The following is a 9,983-nucleotide window of genomic DNA, read 5'->3' as shown; positions in this document are numbered from 1 at the left end:
CGGAGTACCCGTGTGATCTTCCTATGGACCACCACCCAGGCTCAAAGGGAACTGAGATGATTCCTGCTAGAAACTTCCGTCAAACCTCTGCAGAGTGTACAAACTAATCAGTGTTAGCCGTGTCCCCGGTTATGGACATCTTGAGTATCTAGTACTTGGATTATCATATGTATCTCATCACTCTAAATTAATATTTGGGTTGATAGTTACCTTTAATTGGGATTGAGTTGGAGGAACCTTGTCAATGATGTTTGAACTATCATAATAGTTAAATAGAACTTATTTCTTTGTCGTAGGAAAAAATTGGCTTTTCGCAAAACTGTAACCATAGAGCTTTCCACCAGCCAAATATGCATCTAGTGATAGCATTATTCTGTTCTTGCTCTATTGTGTTACTTTGCCAGCATATTCCATGTGCTGACCCGTTTCGGGCTGCAACGTATTATGTAGCAAACTTTTCAGACGAGGAGTAAGGTTCGTTAGGTCGTTCCCGTGCAGCTCAGCTATGCCATTGGAGTTGATGGACTCACTCTATCTTCCAAGCCTTCCACTGTTATCGTATTAGATGGCCTTAAGCCATATTATTGTAATAAGTTCTCTTTTGAGACTTTCGATGTAATAAGTGTGTGATTGCTACTCTGTTATAAATCCTTCAAGTACTGTGTGTGTCAGCATTACCGATCCAGGGATGACACTGAAGCACAGAGACTTGACCATCTGAGGTCGGGTCGCTACAAGATGGTATCAGAGCACACGCTGAGTGTAGGACATGACCACTAAGATAAACCCTAGGTCACCCTTCTCTTCTCATTTCTAACTCCTCTCCATTTTCTACTCTTTAGGATGGCGGAGATGAAGAATAAGTTTGCCCAACCGGATGAAGACACACCTTTTGGACACCACTTGAAGGAAGTCACTAGGTACCTGAACATTGGAATACCAAGTTTCATCGGGACGTACACCGCCACTTTACCTGAAGAGGAGCGCTGGAGGATACAAGTACAAGTTCCAGGAAGGACGTTCTCGCCAACTTCTAAACCCATAGAGTTTTCTTTCGAAGCACCCACCTGGAGTCTAGGCAAGAGCATGGCAGCCCACATCAGCATTGGATGCATTGGAGAAGTTTACAACAGGGAACTTAAGGACACTATTTACCAAATATGTGGGTGCCGAGACAAGCAATGGGAAGTAATCAGCACCAGGAAGGATAGATCCATTGCATATTTCCACTACAAGAAATGTGGACATTTATGACAAAAATATAATGACCGTGCCCAATTGGTCATGGATCAATGACAAAAAATTACAAGATGGTCATGGGGTGTCCAAGGGGTCTAAACTCCTCACAATTGTGACCATCTATGTCAGAAAGGTCATAGTCTCATCACTCAAATTGGTCATGAAAGGTATGGCACTATCCATGGCCTTGTTTTGGGCCCAACATGACAAAATTAATATGGTCACAGGCTTGAATAATGATGACTGGGCAGACAGATCAGCAATTTGCCCTTGTGTCATTGTATATGTGTAGTAATTTTGTTTACGTGTCATGTATATGTGTGAAATCAACCTGCGGGTGCATGACAAATGGGGTATATCTACACCTCAAATGAGTGAACCGAATATTTAGTAGGTCCTAGATTTGATGTTGGGACCAACAAACCTATGAGACCCACTAACCCACCGGACATGTGGGATTAGCTAGCATTCAGGGCCCACATGTAAGACGATGGGCCGAATGACCAATGGACCCACCTTACACATGGGACCATCTGACCTATAAGTACAATTGAATACTGATAAAATAAAAGGAGCTCCAACGGCTGGACTAGGTCCATTACAAAGAAGAAGAATAGTTGAGAAGGTTGCCTGCTTACGATCAAGGCTAGATTTCTGTCCAAAAATCTAAGGGCTTCCCTTTTATATTTGTATTTTCAATTTAAACAACTTAAAATTGTTTGAGGATTATCTAAATTATTTCATATCTAAATAAAAAGGTGTTTTTTGTAGTCACGTCATATTATTGATATTGGTCATTTAGTGAACGTGCATTATCCTTATAAAATTCGACAATTTTTTTATAACTTTGAATTAGAACAAAAGCTAAAAACACACTTATTCGCGGATGAAGGGTGTATCAGTCAGCACATTATACCATTGAAAATCTCATTTCATTAATTCAATGCTAATTTTTTTATCACATATAACACATATTTGGTTGGTCTATTTTATAGTTAAAATTAAATTTTAAGATGCATGCATTCATTGGAATGGAGGGAATATCTCCGGCAATTTTTGAGCTCGTGCCATATGTGTGTCAGCCTATTTTCCCGCAAAACGCATTACCCGCGCGAGACCTTCCCGGCCCAAAGGCCCGAAACCAGACCAACCCAGGTCGTATAAAAAGTTATGAAACCCTAACTCCTCCCGAATCCCATCCAGCGCCGCTCCCACCTTCTACTCTCTCCACGATCCCCTCCCCTCCCACCCGCGAACCTGTCTTGAGATCTCAACGGCGGCGTGTCCCAAGAACCGATGCTGCACCAACCGCACGCGTCACAAGGAGGGCGAGTGTGGTTGCTGTCGGAGCAGTGAACACTGCGCTTGGCGCTGGACCAGCGGGGGCTGGGTGGGCCGCGACGCTTGATTGGGTCGTTTCCAACTGCCCCGACGTCGGCAGCGATGAGACGGTGCGCCAGCAGACATGACCGTTTGCGCGCAAGGACCCCATGAATCCCGTGTACGCGGCCAAGGTGACCACGCCGCTTGCAGCTCCATCTGGGCTATCCTCACTATTATCGTCGCTTTCGGCTGGTCTCTTTCTTTTCTTTCTGAACACTATCGATTGATGAAGTTGTTTGCCCAAATTGATGTCTGAATGTGCCAAATCTGCTACTCTGTAGGTGCCAGTGTCGATGACATAATTTATCAATGGTGGGTTCAATAGTAACTCAAATCTGTTTCTTTGAATGTGCCAGCGTGTGATGGAATTTATCATTGGTGAGTTTGGTAGTAACTCTAATCTGCTGCTATTTTGTTTTCAGCCTGGTAAGATAGTTGTTCGTGCCACTTGCTTAACTGTGTTACCTGTTTTCAGCTAGTGTACAAAAACAAACAAATTCTAGACATGCATGAGTAGTGCAAGTATGAATTTGATCGTGCATCTTACCTGAGATTGACAAAGTCTTGCTTTGCTTAATTACACATAAACATGCATGGTAAAAACAAAATCCTTATTGATTACAGAGAAAGAAAGTTGATACTCCCATTACTGAGAACAAGATTTGGTTAGTTGAGAGTGTTCTATCCGAACTTTAGTCAGTTTTCCGGCATTTTACTATTCATAAATCATGCATTCCGAATTCCCTAAGTAGTTTTATTTGTGAAGTGACTATGTACTAATGTACTTCTCCGTCGCGTAATTGTCAATGTGCAAGATGTACATGGATAGTGCATTTTGCGTCACTTTCCCTATGTTTCTGCTGTCTGTAGTTACCCAGTAATCACCCGACCATTAATCTTAAGGTGTTTTAGTTTCCCAATTATATATGTGATAATAGCCCATTGTTAATTTTTACGTTTCTTTTCATCAGAATTTACACCGTAAGTACCAAGGTATTGAAGCATAGTCACCATTTTTTGCTTGTATATGTGTGCATTAGACATTATTTAGTTAACTCATCAAAATATAAAATTGGGTACGTCCATGCCATATATGCTCTCTGCTGTTGAGACATTATGATATGTCATTTTTGGTGTCATGTTAGCCTGGAAAACCTTATGGTCTGAACCCTTGTACTTGATGGTTTCCGTGTGTATATCTATGGATGCACCCAATAGGTAGTATATAATGTTTAATATTTTTTCTCAAATATGGAAAGTGAAGTGATGGAAAATTTCTTCCGAGTAATTTGATACTATAACAGATACTAATATATTTAAGCACATATATGGTCCTTTTGTCTTTCCTGTGGACATACATTTTACTTCGCTCACAGAATGTTAATTGGCCCACTAAAAATTTGCATACTTATCAAACAGCTGCTAAGCTCTCTTTACTTTGGGAACTGTTTACCGGCATCTCAATCCCGACCTAGCAGGTCTGCTTACTGGCATCAACAGGTACCACTCTCTCCCCTTCTCCTCTAGAAAAATGCATGAATAGAGAATTCACAGCAAACTGGACAAGATCAGTATACTAGCATTGTTACACGATTAATTACTCTCTCCGTTTTTATTTACTCTGCATTTTAGAGTTGACTGAAGTCAAACTTCGTAAAGTTTGACCTAGTTTATAGAAAAGAATATAGATATTTATCATAATAAATCTATACGATGTGAAAGTACATTTAATAATAAATCTAATGTTGTTGATTTGTTATTGTATACCTTAATATTTTTGTATATAAACTTGGTCAAAGTTTGTAAACCTTGACTTTGACCAAAGCTAACATGCGAACTAAATAAAAACGGAGGGAGTATGAAATACTGCAAGGTGGATATGGTTCTAATAGTATCATCAACTATTCATTATATTATTGTCCTAAGCAGTTGCATTTGATAATAATTGCCTTATGTTTAGGAACGGAAGGAGTAATTTGTTACATTGGATCTCTTGGTGGTTAATTCCCCACATTCTGGAGGATTCATGCTTGTTCACTACACTTTTGTATGCATGGTTGATTGCATGCATTATCTTTTGCTTGCCGCCCGCAATGGTTGTTCAATAGATTTTCTATGTTCCATTCAACATGCACATTAACTTGTTGACATGTTTGGGCCAAAAAATATGGAACATGGAGGGTATCTTGTCCTAAGACCCGAGCCATTCACATGTATCGTAACGCTTTCCCTTACCTCTGGTGCATCATGCCAATGTATTTCTTTTTTCTAATTCCCCAACTGCTAATGAGTTACCTAAAGTTGAATCTATATTGAATACTCATTTACTTTAATAACTTGGTCAATACTTGATGTGCGCCTAGACAAGTGTAGCTACACATTGGAATCTTAAATTTCATTTTAGGGTGGCATTTGTATCCTTTATCTGGAAATAATACTTGCTTGTTAACCTCTGTTGTATTGTCATGATAGTCGTTGTTAAGCTACAATGAGAAAATTTTGTCCAACCTTTGTCCTATAGTGGGTGATTGTCTTGTGAAAAATACCTCTGTACTATACTGTCATGACACTTTGGTTGGCTTATCATAATTGTAGTTGTTTCCTTCTTATTACAGTATATGTGTCTTACAACAAAGATGTTTCAATTCAATTGCTATGTGGTCTGCATGTTCTTCTCATGTGTGATCTTTCTTGATCCCAGGATATTCTGCAATCCATAAGAACTGGCTACTCAGAAGTGGATGACAGTGAACAGGAGAAGCTATGGTTTCCTGATTTGTTGTTATGTGTACGTGTTGTCATGAAGCATAGGGGTTCTGGCTTTGTGTAAAATCATTATAAGTATAGTACCTCTTTAGAGGAGTTTAACGCTGAACTATGTATGTGATTCATGTACCTGAAGTATCCACTATGATGCCTATTGCTGAAAACAATATAACTATTTATTGATAATATTAGTTTCCGGCTGGAATTATCTATGATGCCTTTTTTGAGGTAAATCTACGACGCCTAGTGTAACAAAAATGTGCAAAATAACGACTTGGCCAAGTTAACAAAATTAATGGGCTAAAATTGATAGGATCAGTCTCTGGATGTGGCCCAAAAATGAAACGGGCTAAAATGAATGGGCTGTATTGTTGGGCTTTGCGCATTTAGATACCTTATTGGACTGGGCTGGTGAAAATTGTGACCTTATTTTTCAGTCATCCGTAATGCCATCAAGGCTGCCACATCATCACCTTAGCCACGTGGCTGAAGCCATGTCAGATCCTACATGGTTCAAGTAGACCTCTAGTGACGAAAACTATTAGACAAAGATTTATCGACCAAATGTTTTTGGTCATAGAATCTTTGACCAAAGCATTCAAAAGGTCATGTTTGTTTGTTCTTGATGGCCAACTATTGACCATCCAAATATGGTCATAAAAAGGTCATAAATGGATAACAACGATGATTCTTTGACCAAATTTGAGGGTCACAATTGAATGTTTTTCTTGTAGTGTTCATTCAGGAGTTAAACCAGCACATTCGACGCTAGGAGAACCAGATGTGCGCGGATATGATGGACTTGAAGAAGGCGAAGACTAGAATCATCGAGATGGAGGAAGAACTCAAGTTTACACGCGATGGTTATGAGGAGGAAATCAAGACACTACTGGAGAAGAATGACGACCTGGTTAAGAATATCGGAGTATTCATGGGAGGACCAGTGCCAATAGAGGAAGAAGAACCCAAGGAGATACGCCCCGAGGACTACATCATCATTGACGACACCGATTCTGATCCTAGTGATGATGACTATGAAGACGAAGCTGGAGCAGACGTCATGGAGTCTTCCACCGATCAAAACTTCTAGATGACTACCATATATCACTAGTATTCCCCCATGTATTTAGTAGTAGTTGAGCACTTGTGCGATAGTTCTAGATCGTTTGTATGCCCTTGCTTGATTATTGAGTGAAATGATTGTGTTTGTCTCATGTGCATATGGGTATTGTTTTCTCATTAGACCCCCTTCTCTATTCTAATCTCTTCCATCTAAACCCTCATATGCCTCCGAGACGTGAGACCGATTTTGCCTTCCCACCGGAGCTCACCCAGTTGATCCAACAGCAGAATACCTTGATGCAATTGCTAGTTCAGAATCAGGGCAACAACAACAATAAGAACAACAACAACCCGCCGCCCATGGACAACCTAGCCCATTTTCTAAGGTTACAACCACCGGTGTTTTCCAGTAGCGCCGAGCCCATAGTTGCGGACGATTTGGCTACGTCGCATTGGAAGGGAGTTGACCACCGCAGGTTGCACAGATGCTGAAAGAGTGCGCTTTGCCGCACACCAATTGGATGGACCAGCAGCCTCATGGTGGGAGAATTACACAGCCACATTTCCTATAGCCAATGTCACTTGGGACCAGTTTCAGCAAGCTTTCCGCACAGCCCATGTCTCCACTGGAGCTATGCAAATAAAGAAGCTGGAGTTCAGCAACCTACGCCAGGGGAACCGTACTGTGGCTCAGTACGTAGATGAGTTTAGCAAGTTATCTCGCTACGCCCCTGATGATGTGGCCACAGATGCCGCGAAGCAGGAGAAGTTTTTGGAAGGGCTGAATGATGAGATGAGCATGCAGTTGATGGTAGCAACCTTCAACAACTACCAGGAGTTGGTAGATAAGGCTCTTATGATTGAAGGGAAGCAGCAGCAGATTGAGAGCCGCAAGAGGAAGTATGCACAAGGAGAGTATAACTCAGGAGCTCAGCAGAAACCTCGCCTAACCCCGAACTCGGGAGGACTTGTTCATAACCATGGAGGTCACAACCACACTGGAGGAGGATCGCATAACCATAATGGATATAAGAATGGGAATGGGAATGGGAATGGAACCAACAACAATCATAACCCCCCCAACCCAGCCACACCCGCCAAAAGGGACTTAAGTCATGTTACTTGTTTCAAGTGCGGGAAGACTAGACACTACGCCACGGTGTGCCCTGAAGGAAAGAATGGAAATGGAAATGGGAGCGCTGGGAAGAAGCCAAATCCATTCAATAAAGGACAAGTGAACCATGTTAACGTGGAGGAGGTTGAAGAGCAGCCGGACGCGGTAATAGGTAAGTTTTCGGTTAAGTCATTTACCGCTCTTGTTCTTTTCGATACTGGTGCATCGCATTCATACATATCAAGGGGGTTCGTGGATAAGTTTAAACTACCAACCCAAACCCTTAGGACCTCTCTTTTAGTGAGTTCACCCGGAGCAGAGTATATGGCTAGTAGATGGTGTGACCAAATACCCTTAACCATTGGTACACATGTTTTTCCGTCCGACCTAATTATCTTGGAGTCACAAGGATTGGATGTGATATTGGGTATGGACTGGATGTCAAAATTTGGAGGAAGCATTGACTGTGCTAGTAGGTCGATTTATCTCACCACCCCGAAAGGGAAAATGATTAAGTATGTATTTAGGCATGTGCCTAGGAGGAGTCAAGTGAATGCCCATACGGGAGTTGTTCAGGAGGAAGTGCCTGTAGTGAAGGATTACCCGGATGTTTTCCCAGAGGAGTTACCAGGCATGCCACCGGATAGAGACATTGAGTTTTTGATAGAACTATTGCCAGGAACAGGACCAATATCCAAGAGACCCTATCGTATGCCCGCAAATGATCTGGAGGAAATTAAGGAACAAATCAAGGAGTTATTGGAAAAAGGATATATTCGAAGAAGTTCATCACCTTGGGGAGCCCCAGTACTTTTGGTTGAGAAGAAGGATAAATCCCTGAGGATGGTTGTTGATTATCGAGCATTGAATGAATTGACGATTAAGAACAAGTACCCACTGCCGATGATCAATGATCTGTTTGATTAGTTGCAAGGAGCTAAAGTGTTTTCGAAGATCGATTTGCGATCGGGGTATCATCAGTTGAAGATACAAGAGAAGGACATACCGAAGACAGCATTCACAACATGATATGGATTATACGAGTACACGGTCATGTCATTTGGACTGACTAACGCACCTGCCTATTTCATGAGCATGATGAACAAGGTGTTCATGGAGTATTTGGACAAGTTTGTTGTGGTGTTTATTGATGATATTATGGTATACTCGAAGAACGAGGAGGAGCACAAGGAGCTTTTGCGCTTAGTTCTCGAGAAACTCAGGGAACACCAGTTGTATGCTAACTTTAGCAAATGAGAATTTTGGTTGAAGGAAGTTGGGTTCCTTGGACATGTTATATCGGGAGAAGGTATAGCAGTAGACCCCAGCAAAATTTAGTCAGTTACTGAATGGTTGGCACCCACTTCAGTTAGCTAGATCCGCAGTTTTCTTGGACTCGCAGGATACTACCGGAGATTCATCAAGAATTTTTACAAGATTGCAAAGCCAATGACTGAACTGTTGAAGAAGGATACTAAGTTTAAATGGATAGAAGATTGCGAGGCAAGTTTCTAGGAATTGAAGAAACGCTTGACTACAGCATCGGTGCTAACACTGCCAGATATACAGAAGGAGTTCCAAGTGTACTGCGATGCCTCACGCTTAGGACTTGCATGTGTGCTAACGCAGGACGGGAGAGTTGTTTCGTATGCCTCACGACAGGTGAAACCTCATGAGTTAAACTATGCCACGCATGATTTGGAGCTAGCAGCTGTAGTACATGCATTGAAGACCTGGAGACATTACCTTATTGGAAACTGTTGTGATGTGTACATGGACCATAAGAGTTTGAAGTACATTTTCACCCAGAAGGAACTGAACCTTCGACAGAGGAGATGGTTGGAGCTTATAAAGGATTATGATATGAAGCTACACTATCACCCTGGGAAAGCCAATGTCGTAGCAGATGCCTTGAGACGGAAGAGTTATGCTAATATCCTTGAAAGCAAGGGACTGCCTAAGGAATTAGCAGAGGACATCATGGAACTTCGATTGGAGATTGTTCCTAGAGGATTTATTGCAACAATGGAGGTCCAGTTGACACTATTGGATAAGACTCGGGAAGCCCAGAAAGAGGACAAGGAGATTGCCGAGATAAAGGAGAAGATGGGCAAAGGAAAGGCCAAAGGTTTTCGTGAAGATGAGCACGATACCCTATGGTTTGAGGACCGAGTTTATGTGCCCAATAACCAGGAGATCAGGAAGTTAATACTTCAAGAGGCTCATGACTCACCCTACTCGATACACCCCGGAAACACCAAAATGTATCTGGATTTGAAGTAATGTTTCTGGTGGACTGGTATGAAGAAGGATATTGCCGAATATGTCGCCGTATGTGATGTATGTCAGCGTGTGAAGGCAGAACATCAGAAGCCAGCAGGACTGTTACAGCCTATGCCGATACCCGAATGGAAGTGGG

At 41.9% G+C, this 9,983-nt stretch overlaps 1 long non-coding RNA gene across 2 annotated transcripts; it reads left to right on the top strand.

Moving 5' to 3' along the window:
• Positions 1-2,484: 2,484 nt before the first annotated feature.
• LOC125531541 lies at positions 2,485-5,576 on the top strand. Of its 2 annotated transcripts, none has more exons than XR_007293315.1 (4): positions 2,485-2,753; positions 2,904-3,000; positions 4,042-4,122; positions 5,324-5,576. It is a non-coding gene; the product is annotated as an uncharacterized LOC125531541 (long non-coding RNA). The 2 variants fall into 2 exon arrangements; XR_007293314.1 differs by having other exon boundaries at positions 2,500-2,814.
• Positions 5,577-9,983: the final 4,407 nt, after the last annotated feature.

This window comes from Triticum urartu, unplaced genomic scaffold, assembly GCF_003073215.2.
Source record: "Triticum urartu cultivar G1812 unplaced genomic scaffold, Tu2.1 TuUngrouped_contig_7432, whole genome shotgun sequence".
NCBI lineage: Eukaryota > Viridiplantae > Streptophyta > Magnoliopsida > Poales > Poaceae > Triticum > Triticum urartu.
The sequence above is the reverse complement of the archived record's forward strand: the minus strand, read 5'-3'. Positions and strand labels throughout refer to the sequence as shown.